The sequence below is a fragment of the Cimex lectularius genome, unplaced genomic scaffold (genome assembly GCF_000648675.2).
Source record: "Cimex lectularius strain Harlan isolate CLEC.00 unplaced genomic scaffold, Clec_2.1 scaffold136, whole genome shotgun sequence".
Taxonomy (NCBI): domain Eukaryota; kingdom Metazoa; phylum Arthropoda; class Insecta; order Hemiptera; family Cimicidae; genus Cimex; species Cimex lectularius.
Genome location: NW_019394223.1, coordinates 442320 through 455591, shown reverse-complemented (window position 1 = coordinate 455591; position 13272 = coordinate 442320). Strand labels below are relative to the sequence as shown.

The following is a 13272-nucleotide window of genomic DNA, read 5'->3' as shown; positions in this document are numbered from 1 at the left end:
TAATACTCAAATTAATTTCACAACCTAGAACCCAAGAACAAAGCCTAATTAACTCAATGCACAGGCTTTTTTTGTGTTTAAACAAAAGGCCATTGAAGGAAGGGGAGAAAATTTGAAGATATATTAATTATTTCTAAATGAAGATATACGATAAGAATTTTCCGTATTCCCATGAACTCTACAAGGGAAATTATAAAAGGCTTTGTTGAATAAAGTTTTCTCCCATAATACGACCAAGAAGATTTCCCAGATTTTTTCTTCCTTTTTGAACCTATTTAATAACCGTCCTTGCAAGCCGGAATAGGCCCGCAAGGTTGGAAAAGATAGAAAAACATCGAATTCTGTTCATTGGCCTCGACGAAACCGTTTTCATTTTTTGACAATCTCGATGATATAAGAACCTGAAAAAGCCAAAGATCGTTTTTTTTAAACACGTAAAAGTTGCGTTTTCAAAGCGGATTTAATGAAATGCCATTTGATGCACTAGAAAAGATCGGAGTTTCTGATTCGAACACATTCTTAGACATAATGGAGAAAGATTCCCACGAGCTGAGTTTTACTTTTGAAAAATACTTTCCACGTTTCAATCTTCTTTTATTTTCACTTAAACTGTAACAGACTTCAAAATTCTTAAATTGTTTGACTTGATATTATTATTTTTACTTATGTCGACTTCCTGTCAAATATGGTGATTATTTAGGAACTAGCTGGAAACATCAATATAGTAAAAATGAATAAATATTTCCTCAGTGAAAAGTGCGAGGTTTCCTTTCCCATATTCTTAAAATATTTATGAATTAATTTAGTCAACGATATCTTTTCTAAACAGTATTTCTTTAATAATCAATTATTCATCATACAAAATTAATTCTAACTAAGCAATTTATAACACCAAATTATTGGAATTTATTAGGACTATAATGATTGTGTTAATATTTGATAATTCATAGAATCCTAATGATAATTTTTTTTATGCTGTTTGATTAGTATTATTACTTAATATTCAAAGCTATAATTTTTCCGATGTAATATAAGTTAGTAGCTATATATTTTTAATAAAATTCAATGGAGTTTAAAAAAATACAAACTACATGAGAAAATATACCATTGATGATTCAAAAGTTAAAATAAAGTGAAGTGATTTTTCTAAATCTGTAAATAAAATCCTTTAAAGAAATTTAAACAACGTTTTTAACAAAACTTCAATATTTTCACACCATTTTGGCTATCCCTAGAAGCCGAAGTTGAAAAAGGAAAAGAAGCTAAGAGATAAATCCTTCGAATATTTTTGTACTAGAGTTCGATAATAAAGCACGACGTCCTAAAGGATTTTCACCACGTTTAATCCATAAAGATTCAATTGAACAAAAACATAAGTTAATTAATAAGTTAATAGTTTTTTCTGCTTACTGTAGGCTCTTTTTAAAAGTTTTAATTATAGTTCGAATTAAATAAAACGAAATTGGGGGTAACCAGGAAGAATAGCAGATATCATGTAAAAAAGAAAAAACGTATTGGGTTACTATTATCAAAACTGGAACGAAATATGATTTATGGGATGTCTATGAATTTCAAAAAAAATTTATATATTTTAAGTTAATCTTACAGAAAAGGCGTTAAATAGATAATGAACTATCCTTTTTTGTGTGTGTAAAACTCTGGGGATTCGTAGAGTACCATTTGTGGAGAAAAATCTTTGGCTTTTTCAAATACAAAATATTATTAATACAAGAAAAAAACTCACAGTGTTTATAAACTGAAAGAAAATATGGAGAGGACAACTCATCCGTTCTCAAAAATGTAAGTGGCACTTGAAAATACGCGAAGCCGGCGTTTCAAGTACGCGATTGCTGTAGTCAGCCAGTCGAGGAGGCGAACCGAGGGACCGAGTCGGACTGAAGCCTCGGCCGGTTTCCCGATCCAAGGAGCGATCCACCCCCACCAACGGTTCACCCCGCTCCGCCAGCACATATTCCAGGATCATGCGTTTTTCCGACCCCTTTTTTGATGAGGAATTGAGTAGTAAAGAGAGATAAAGAGAGAGAGGTAAAGCGACAGAAAGAGAAGAGAGAGAGAGAAAAAAAAAGAGGAACAAAAATTGCCCGTGAACAAGAATCCAGAAAAAGGATTCTCACGTAGCCGATCTTCTGTCACATACAATCTTCCTCGTCTGCGGACAATAAATGTACATAAGAAGTTTTGAGACTACGTGGTCCAATAACAAGTCAAAATTGCATTGCAATAAAAAAAGTGTATACACAAATGCTGACACTTTTTTCATGATATGCGTATTATGCATGATATGATATGCAATGAAGAGAGCTCAAGCAACTCTGATGGAAATTGCCAGTACATTCTCAGGAAATCAATGAACTGAATGAACCAATGGGCTTCACAATCCAACCCCAATTGGCCAAGACTGGGATGTCAGTCCAAAATTTGAGAGAGAGAGAGAGAGAGAGAGAGAGAGAGAGAGAGAGAGAGAGAGAGAGAGAGAAAGAGAGAGAAAAAGAGAGAGAGAAGAGAAGAGAGAGAGTGAATGAGAATGGACCAACAGTATACCATAACCCATTGAATTTTAAGAAACTCCAAGTAACGTCCTTCAAATCCCACCAAATTCAAGATTAGGTGAAATCCGTTATTAGAAATTAGTTATCGAGTTTCATTTTCCACTTTTATCGCTGGTAGATTGTACCTTATAAAAACCCCATTTTGGAACAAATGTACCGACATTGTGACACAATGTCGCACATGGCACAAACATAGTGCCAAGAACTCGATGAACATTTACACTTTCCAATTTGTCGTATTGTTTCCTTGTTATGTCATCTTACAGTGATCCCCTTTCTATAAATTGTATTTTTATTGTCATAGTACTAACTCGCTGGAAAAAGAATCAACCGACGAAAAAATATAGTTAAGTAGAAAAAGAGTACGTCAAGCAGATTAATTGCTCATGCAAAAATTCATCTATTCACTTCAGACTTCTCCAGAAAATTTAAAAGGTTTTTAACAATTATAATACAATGAAAAACACATCTGAGTGTATTGAGAATTCAATTAATTAAGGTTTTAAGTTGAGATAAAAAAGACAGTATCACGAGCGGGATTCGAACCCACGACCTTAACCGAAGGTCGTGGGTTCGAAGCCTGCTCGTGACGCTGACTTTTTTATCTCAACTTAAAACCTTAATTAATTGAATGTTATTAATTGGTCAAGCGGGCCACGAAAAATAGTGAATGTATTGAGAATATTGAAATAAATCTGCGCTGGGTATGTCGAACATTTTCTGTTAGATAAAGGGTGTATGTTGGTCGTCGTTGGCTGTACGCCATCCCTAAAAATTATCTTAACAACACCGTTTATAACTTCGTGTCTAATGACACTATTACTTAATACTACAATAAAAATAAAACAACATAAACGAGAATAAAACCCGGAATGTATTTTTATCCTATAGCAATAAATTGGAAGGGACGAGTCATGGAATGCAAAAGCTTTAAAAATAAACACTTTTAATAAGATTATACAGACGGGGTTGGGGAAATTCCAAAATCAGTTTATGACAAACCCAATAATTACAAGATAAATAGACAAAAACATGGCAGTTTAGGATTTTCCTAATCCATTTTATAAAGATGCTATAAAGATGGACTTTATGCTTGTCAATACGATAGAAAAACATTCTCTTGTACATCAACAACAAACAACACGAAAGGTTAAAGTTGCTTCCTTTCGGATATTATAATACTGATATTATTTTTCATCGAATGTCGAACGACACTTGGCCCGTTAATTTAAGATTCATGATTGACTTGCCATATTGAAAGAAAATCGCAAATAAAAATTATCACCGTTTTCATTACGACAGGCAAAAGACTGAAATTTGGAACTTGCCACTGTCCATCAAACTCCTCCCATGGATTAGTAAGGATTAATTGTGATTAAATCTTTAAGCTCGTCTTTGTCGAACCTTATGTGCGTTCTTCCACAAAAAGCCCATAATCAATTTGTCAGACCTTTGACGCTTCCGGTTTAACAGATTTTTCGTCAAAAATGCGGGAATTTCCCTTGTTTAGCATTGATTGAAAACTATCACTACGTAAACATTGACATTATTAGTAATAACATTTGAAGAAAAGGTGAAAGTTCTTGTATTGTACAATATAATTTTACCGAGTTGAAATCTTTCGGTTTCTTACATCTTAAAGTTTCGTGAGTATGAGTTTCTGACTGTATGTAAATGAGAAACATCGAGTAACTCCGCAATCTTCTGAATAGTATACGGTTGATTTTTCTTTTTCTCTAATCAAAACTTGCCCTTTCGCTCCCCTGAGCTTTCTGTCTTTTAGAGGAAATCTCTCAACTTGGTAAACCGCACATTGCACAGCTGCTCTCTAACAGCATCTTCACCACAAACCACGCAGATTTAACTAGAATAAATTTACACTGGCTAATAACGTAGCGTCATTATAAATAAATAGAGTCCATATATGAACATCAAGGTAATCAAATTTATACAGATAATATTAAAAGAAAATCATTTCCTTAAGTTTTAGCTGTTTAGAAAGAATAAAACAAAGGACGTTCTGTAAAGCTGTTTTATTGAAATAGTTCGATTTCTGTCCAGTAACCCTAATAATTAATGAAATCAATAAAAGCCCCTTGACACACAGACACCTGCTTTTGGAGCAAACCCTGCACAGGTGTCCCACTGGTAGAGAAAGGTTTTCTATATGCCAGACTTGGTCGAGAAGTGCCTTAGCCCCTTTACAGGGCGCGAGTGGGCATGGCACTCGCATAGTCACTGGGCATGAGAGTCGGTCCTCTATTCCGATTTTTAAGGGAAATGGGGGTGTTTTCCCATCTATAAATATTGTAAATATTATATAAAATTATTCTACACTATGCTTGTATGTATATATTTATTTGTTTGTGCATATAGTTGTTTATTTGTCAGGATGATTAAATAAGTAAAAAAAGCCCAAAATAAGTTTAATAACTTAAATTATAAAAATTTTTGAAAACGAATTACGCGAAAAATAAGCGTGCTACACCTATTCTAAATATGAATTTCTAGAAACTCTTATTGATTTTTAAAATGTTAAAAGATTTACGTTATTAAAGCCGGAAACGTACACGCATTAACTTCAATTATTTGGCCTGGGAATTAAAATATCCAGTAAGCCTTTTATGAAATGCGAAATGAGCCTTTTTCTAACACTGCTGCAAAGAAAACTGTAATAATTCTTAATTAGATTTTTTTAATGTTTTTAACTGTTTTTATTTCAAACATTCCTAGGATGTGGGAAGGCTTTTCATGAAATTAAGTAAAGTGGTGTGCAATTTCCTACACCTTCTAAAATCATGAACGGGGAAACACCTACTCTATTTAATCAATGGTGACATTTTATTTGACAAAAAGCCTTATAGTACGTTTGGGAAAATACTAGATGTAATTATAACATTAAAATAAATGTGCGACTTGAGAGTATAATGGCTTTATTATCGGGATGACATCAGGTAGGGTTCCGTTGAGATTTATCAATTATTTATTTCCATTTTGATAAATTTCTTTCTTCGATTGTAAGCAAACGTGAAAATGTTATATAATTTGTATATGTGAATCTGAAAAATTATAAACTCTTGAATTATGAGGGAAGGGTTGACGTACGGCTAGGCGTTTCCGGATGCCTGCCAAAAATAATCTGTTATAAAAATAACGTCTGCCGATATCGGCGTGTGTGGTGTATGCAGTCGTTAATAATTAATAGTCTAAAAGGGCTTTTTAAACATTATCGGTCTTGTGAAGTCAACAAATTTCCGATGAATAAACTGGGCACAATTTGTGGCTGGACACGAGCTGAGAAAGCCTTCTTGTATTTCAGTTTGTCTTTTCAGGCCTGACAAAACGTATTAAGGAATGAAAAGCGTAGAAGCTAAGTTTTAATAAATTTGAAAAACTTCTTATACTATAAATCGTTATTTATTCAGTTTGAGCTACAATTAGACCAAAATGGTAAACTTTGACTCGTTTTGGTTTTAGACGGATGAGTTGTGTTCCATTTTAGTTACTTATCGATGAATCGATCAGGGATGCCAATAACTTAATCGTTTAAAAAATACATAGAAGAATGGGTATAAATTTTGGACAGAAATCTGAAGCAAAAGATTGGGCTTTCCAACAAAAGAAGAAAAATTTGTACGAAACATATCTAAGCTTTTTAATCTTCTAATCCCTCTTGTTCGAAAAAGATTCGACAAATAATCTAGGCAGTTAGACTAACTCGATATAAAGCTATTACGTTTATCGCACATTTCTGCTGAAATCAGTTCTCAGTAAAATTCGTGTTTGTTCCACTGACCTACCTTGCGTCAATCCGATAACCTTTCTATTTTTTGTCTATTTTCGAAAGGAGATTATCAACGCCAAAACTGGTGAAATTTAAATAATTAAACACAAACAAAACGTTTCCTCATGTTCTACACGATTTCAATTAACAGTATCAATTTTTTTTCGTGAGGGAAAACATTTCGCAAGAGCAATTTATTCTTCAGACAGAGAATGTACACAGGTTAATCTGCTCGCTGAACTCGGTTAACTCCGGCTCACTCAATTAACTTCAGAGAGAAGATTCCCTGAGAACGCTATTTCCTTCCGATAAAAAAAAATCCTCTAAGGATACAAGCGTCTCCTTACGATCTACGTATCTATAAGTGTTACGGTTCGTTGATTTTGTAAATGCTCCCGGCCTCACACAATATCACAAAGAGGAAAATTCTACTGAAGATTCGATTGATATTTAAAACCCGGTCGAATTGACGTGTATCAAAGTGATACTGCATGGATTTCTGGGAGCGTTCTTCCGGCCGGCCGTGGGACATTCGGACTCAACTTTTGTTCATCCCATCGATGAATAGCCGTGTTAAATCAGGGTGGAAGTCAACGGTTAGCAGTTTTAATTCTATAGAAACCTAAGCACAATGGCTTAAAAAATAAAAGGCTAAGTGAAATCATTGTTTCCGTTGGAAGAGTGTATTCGCGTGTGACAAACTTTATACGCAAGGGTTTGCTACGGACTAGGGATCAATGATTTGAAAGAAATCTTTTGGGTGATACAAGGTATTAGAAACGTGTCCGTGCATTTTAGCCCAATGAGCCTTAAGTGTAAAAAAATTAAAGAATTTAAAGGTTTTTTTGGTATGGGTTTCTATCTTTGTTGTGCATGTATTTCACCGTTATTATATATCAGTTGATGTATTCGTTTTGTATTTTTGTTTATACAGGATAACGTAATTATTTGTAAAATTGATCCACTGTGCTACGTTGCTTAGTCCGAAATGAATGTTTTACTTCAAATGATACTAATTTGTTCGCTCACAGGTTATTCTTATCGTGTTTTTGCGACAATACAAACTTTTGGGAGAATCAAAAAATTAATCTTTCACTCAAATTTGTCGCCTTCCAAATGCCTCCGATTTTTTTTCGCAAATCGCAACAATGTGGTAACTTTGAAACGACTTCCCAGATCTACAGAAATCTTGACAAGGGGGTTAGGAGCTTAAAAACGATACTTTTCTGCGCTTCTAAAGAAAACTTTTTTTAAAGTAATTTTTAAGCGTTTTTAAAAAAACTAAGATAGACAAGTAATATATACAAAATATAAGATACTGCACTTTTATCAATAATTATAATTTAGAAACTGAAAGAAAAACGTTCCAACTTGTAAACTTTAACGAAAATATCAAACTATGTAGGAAAAAAAACAGGATAAAGTAGGAAAACCTTAAAGTCGGCAATTCTTCAAGTTTGCGGACATAAGACTATTTTCATACCGCTAATAAAGTTAACACTTAATCTTACAAAATATAGTTTTTAATGTTATACTAAATCATAATATATTTAACGAGTCCTCAAGCCTTTTGAAAATTACCAACCTATGTTCATAACTTTGTTTAAAGTTAGCGAAGTTTATCCTTGTAATTTTATTTACTACTTCAACATAAATAATTGCGTGCTTAACATTTCCACTAGTCTTTTCAGTCAGGTGGAAAATATCAAGATGTGTTCAAGTCAGTAAAGTTTTACTTTGCGTCCAATTTGCTAGTAAATTAATATTGTTGTTTCTTTTGATAATATTAATATATTCATTTTAATTATCTTATAAATTAAGAATTGTAATTAAATAAAGTTTATATCTGACCTATATTTTTCACCGTTTTGACCCAATGACTTATGTCGTTAAAAAAAAAAAAAAGAAAGTCAATCTCAATCGATAGAAAGGATTTTGGAAAAATTAGGTTTCTTTCTTAAAAAGCTCTGTTTTATTGGGATGATTTTTCACTTTATACCATCCGTGTCTTTCTGAAAATGGACTGTTCAAAAACTGAAAAGAGTAAGTTCATAAATTTTCAAAAATAAAAGTCCCTCGCATTAAATAATATTTATTTAACTATTACGAAATGTAAATTCACCATGCTTTGCTTTGCCTTATAAATAAACAATTGGATCTATAAGTTATTTTAGTTCAGAATTAATTTATTTTTGTTTGGTCACCTAAGGAAATAATAGCTTCCCAACAAGCTAAAATATACAGGCCAGGACTGGAAAGAATAACGTTAACACTGGCGAATATTTAAAAAGGTATAAATAATTTGTGGAAAAATCTTTCTTGGAAATGTACAGCAAGTATAATTTGTCCCACAGAAGGGAATAATTCATTAATAATTATTCATGTTCGTAATAATTCACGGTTTTGTAAAAACGCACAGTTTGAAACATCTTTTTCAACCGATCAATGGGCGATTCAAGTTAAGTTTTGACCTCGTTTATATAAGAACAGAGTTCGCATTGTATCGGTCGAAACTCTAGAAAAATGAAAGGATATAAGGATTTCGGTCACGAGAAGATTTGACAGAAAGAAAGACGATTAGAGAACAATTTCAGCCCCGGTTGTTGTCAATACGCTTGTTAACATTTCTTCCCCGTACAAGCCAGGCTTCCTTTACAGGCTAAAGCCAGGAACTTTACCGGTTTTCTAATTCGGAGTCAATGAAGAATTTCTTGTGTTTCAGCTGTAACTCGGATTAACGAAGCTTCTATCGGATCAGCCGTGAAGTTAGGTGACTTCCAACCTGCCAGGCTGAATACGTTCTGCATCGATAATCGATAATCAAAAATTATTTTGACCCTACAGCAATTTAGAAATTTTTTGTTAGTGCTTAAGTAACGGAACGAACAATTATCCTGTTAATGGATTTCCTGATAAGTGAAAAATATTTTTTTAATGTTTCTAATTTTCTAATAAGGAGCCACGATGATGAAGCAAATCTTACTTCCTCCCTCGGCCGTCCATTACACTACGTTTCGCCTGCCTTCGAATTTCACGAACTTCAGTCCTCAAATTATATAATAATGTAATGAAGTAGTAATTTATTGAAGTCGTGAGGAGCGGTCAAGAATGATGTAGTTTATAAAAACACCTGTTTTCCATTTTTCCCCGACTTTTCGACCTTTATTCGGGTCATCTTCTGCCTGGGTAAATTACAAAACATATGCTAATTGAAAAAAATACAATACAGATGCAAATATAAATTTTTAACCAAGTATGTCATACTCACATGAAGTGTGGTGCTATTCTTGTAGTGTCATATTGGTTTTGTGTGAAAGTGTTGTGAAGCTTGAATGTGTATACTGCTGTTTTTATGATTGTGACAGGGTAGGGGACGCGGTAAATCTGGCAAATTTTCTTTGATAATAGGCGGTTATATTTAGCTCGAGTTGGTCGAGCAGGGGGATTTCTGGATTGGATTTGTGATTCGGCATTCCATATTGGAAAAGCAGTTAATTATCAAGGAAGATAACGAAGATAAGGGAAATACACAAATAAGTAATCTTTTTATGTAAGGTTTTGGTTGAAATGAAAAAGTTAGCGTGACGAGGAGGATTCGAACCCACAACCTTCGGCTCAATTCGCCGATGCTCTAATAACTTGAGCTATCGTGATTTCGATCCACTCGGACACCAACTTCCCATCCCAACCTACAACGTTTCCGATTTTTCCTCCATTTTGCCATTTTTCAACCAAAACCTTGATGATTAATTGAAAGAAGTAATTTGGTCAATAGACCACTAAATATAATGGATATAAAAATAAGGTTTAATAGTTTATTTGCTTTGTGATGTTGGCGTAGCTAGGCTGTTTGAATGTACCTGTTCTGATTTTAATGCTGTGTGTGTGTCTCTGTTAATATAAACTATTTCTAGAAAGTTGAGTTTTTTCCGTGTTTCGTATTTGTATTTTGTGGAAATCAAATATGTATTATTTTTCGAAGTGGTGTGTGGACAATGCTGTAGATTGGATTTTGGTTTTTTACAGGCCATAAATGTGTTGTTTTTATTTTTTTATATACATTTATACATTTTTTCATTCATACATTTTTTTATAGGCTTTTGGTGTTGGGTGTTCTAAACTACTTCATTCTTGACCGCTCCTCACGACTTCGACAAATTATGAAACAACAGGTCACCAAGAAATAAATACACAAATATAATAAAGATTGAATTATCATGTAATCATGTAAAAGGAATTTAACGGGACTAAGATTGCTTAGTTTATGAAATATTTACCTCGACATGTCAAAGCTGTGGGATTTGTAATTCCACGAAAAGAAAATGTTTGAAAGTAGAGACAGTCGCATTACAGATTCACCGTTTACTTACACATCAGTAAGTAAATAAGATAATTGTTTGACGTGAAATGTATATATATAATACCATTCATATCTGTGTAGTATTTAGTGACCGTTAATTAATGATTATTTGTAGATCGTGAGATACTATCTGGTGTGACGTAGGTTTAGAAAAATATTTTCTTTATCGTGCCAACGTTTCGATCTTTATTGAAATCATCTTTAGAGTCGGGGATTTGTAAACATTGTTTAAATTGTACAAATACATGTAATATATGAAAAAATGATTTTAAACAAGGAAAGAAATTTTAGACTCAATCAAAGTATTTGTAAAATTATATGTATTTGTATAACTTAATCAATGTTTATAAATACCAGACTCTGACGATGAGCTCAATAAAGATCGAAACGTTGGCACGATAAAGAAAGTATTTTTCGAAACCTACGTCACACCAGACTGCATCTCACGATCTTCAAGATAATCTATTGAAATCGTTATTTGTTTAATATAAATTAAAGTATATAAATTAAGCCTGGCAAGACTGGTCGGATAAAAGCCACATAAGGGCAATGAATGCCCGGCTAAACAAGGAACATAAGGAAAAGTTAATGTTTGCCATCCAGAAATAATAATCAAATGGAGTAATGTATTTACTGATTAAGGGTACGTTTTGATATTAGTTGAGAGGATTTGGAGTAGAAGGTCGACAAATCCCGCTGGTAATCCGAGTGGGACACGTTAACCAACTTCGTACGTACTATAAATACTCATCCAACCGCATCTAGAGATCGGATTTGGAAATGGCTTCTGCATTAAGCCGTTTTAAATGTCCGAACAATATGTGAAAGCCTTTGTCCTATTGCGTAAAATGGATATAATTAAATCCGTCCCACAATCAATTATGTAATTTAACTGGTGTGAACGAACTTGTCAGCGATGGACAAGTGAGTCAATCAATCGATATCTCCTTTTTGGTTAACGCTAAAGTTTCCGGGAAATCAAAAATATTTCAGAATTGATGATGGGTGTTAGTCTGCGAGTCGGTGAACTCATGATGTACTGGCATGGGGCATAGGGTCATTTATTCGTCCGTCATCACTCCCAACGAATAACATTAAAAAAGCCCGGAAAACTTATATAAAAATAGAATAGAAATACGCTCCTTACACATAAAAAACCGATGCAACAAAGAACTCTCATGATTTACACCTAGGTATTAGCGACTTACTCCTTCCAGAAATGGTAACAGACTTCATCAAAACCACCAAAGATTATGTACAAACACTAATTTAACAAAAATACACAACTACAAAAAAGAAATTAATAAACTCTGTAAACACAAACCCATAAATGTCCAACACACATCGGACAATACTTTCATAAAACTTATACAAACAAAATTCAACAAACGAAACAAAACTGTTACAAAAAAAAACATAAAATCCAAAAACACAAAAAGATAAAAAGAACAATAAAAATATAAGACAAAACAATCTCACAACTTTCTCCAGTACAAACCGACTCATAAGAAAAACTAATAAAAAATATAAATAAAACTTAACTAACGATATGTTTATCACAAAAGCAGTCAAAGGCAACGCTGAAGTGAAAACCCGCGAGTGAAAACGGGCCCAATAAGGACCCAATGCCGGTCAGCATGAAAAATATTTCAGTTTTTTATTGTGCTTTCCTTTGTACGGAAAATTTAAAAAGTTTAGGCTAGACCTACATCAGTATTTCGTGTTGTCAATAAGTGATGCCCATCCAGGGAATTTGTCTCAAATTTCGGATATTTGACCTTAATTGCTTAATAGAGTGGGAGGTTTATGTGGGCCGACAAACAGCTATGGACATCGCCGACCCTCTGTGACTTTCACGCGTATTTTTGTTTTAAACTGCAGCCATTTATGCGTCTCGACGTACTGACTCTCTTTTTATATGTACACTACGTCCGTATCCTAAAATACTAGCCACTCGTTTGTATCTCAGGTTGTCAACTACACAATAGACATTAAACATACAATACATAATGTACATCGTCACAAACATAAAAGTCTAGTCACATTCACACACCCAAGTGTACTCGATATTATCGAACCATTCTCGCTAATAACTTACTTTCACTCTCACGTCATACAGTCACCCTAGAGTAAGTACTCGATATTCCTCGGGGCGGGGTTAAGCAAACAAATAAATTGCATAAATTCCAAATTAACATGAAGACAACACTCGATACAAACAAAAATATTTCCCCTAGGAATTATCTCATTCACTTCCCCAGAGTACTCGATATTCCTAGGGGCTTTTTAGTTGCTAAAGTCCCACATACATGGCAAATCCTGCTTTTCAACTTCTTATTTTATCAGGATTTATAAGATAGGCCAATTTGCAAGATTATTGAAAAATCCAAACCCCAAATTCGTACTTAATTTAAAACGGGAGTCATTAGGCATTAATTGGTAATTCCGTTATATCAAACCAAAATCATTAGTTTTTATGTGTTTTTATTTGTTTTGTCATATTTTCTGAAAGATGTTAAAACATGTTTTCCTTGTCAGAGTCCTAGTTTGGATCTGCA

The 13272-nt window shown here is 33.5% G+C and overlaps 1 protein-coding gene across 2 annotated transcripts in view; it reads right to left on the bottom strand.

Moving 5' to 3' along the window:
* LOC106663826 (mannosyl-oligosaccharide alpha-1,2-mannosidase IA-like) overlaps window positions 1-13272 on the bottom strand; it is a 206641-nt gene that overhangs the window by 125593 nt on the left and 67776 nt on the right. Inside the window, exon 1 of one of the 2 annotated variants that reach the window (XM_014388921.2) lies at window positions 1745-1912. The exons of the other annotated variant lie outside the window; for it this stretch is intronic. The gene's annotated coding sequence lies outside the window, so the exon portion shown is untranslated. Of the gene's footprint in view, window positions 1-1744; window positions 1913-13272 lie in introns of those variants that run through there. 2 annotated transcript variants of the gene reach the window in all.